The sequence below is a fragment of the Pygoscelis adeliae genome, unplaced genomic scaffold (genome assembly GCF_000699105.1).
Source record: "Pygoscelis adeliae isolate BGI_AS28 unplaced genomic scaffold, ASM69910v1 Scaffold75, whole genome shotgun sequence".
Classification (NCBI taxonomy): Eukaryota; Metazoa; Chordata; class Aves; order Sphenisciformes; family Spheniscidae; genus Pygoscelis; species Pygoscelis adeliae.
In genome coordinates this window covers 4776213-4776749 of record NW_008824772.1, presented here as the reverse complement: position 1 = coordinate 4776749, position 537 = coordinate 4776213, and positions in this window count along the sequence as shown.

The window sequence follows — 537 nt, the reverse complement described above, 5'->3', positions numbered from 1 at the left end:
GCTACAAAATCGCAAAGCTTGGGGAGAACCCAAGCCGGGGTGCCTCGCAGCGCTGGGTAAGGGAGGTGTTGGGGCAGATGTCCGAAAGGGAACTCCGCAGGCGACGCGGGCGTCGGCATGAAGCCCTCGTGCCATTCTGAGCCAGGCCGCTGCGAGTCCTGTGGGTTTTACAGGATCAGCACGAGCACAGACTTCAAGCTCTTCAAAAAAATGGAGCTTAATTGAAAATTTAACTAGCTTCGTGCACTTCGGATGTTCAAAATGACTTTGAGAAATGAGGAAACATTGAAAATCGGTATGTGAAATTCAGCAAAGATGAGGTACAAAGTCACATCTAGAAAGGAAAAAAAAAAAAAACCAACAAAATGAGCAGAAACGGGTCCCAAGATCAAACAGTGAGATTTAGGTTAGATCTGAGGGGCCGTCTTCCCCCGCAACGTCTCGTAGGATTCCTGAGGGAATACCCCCTGCTGGGGGCCCTCGGGAGGCCGGTAACCGCGCATCAGGGATGGCTTCGGCGCCTGTGACCCTGCCAGG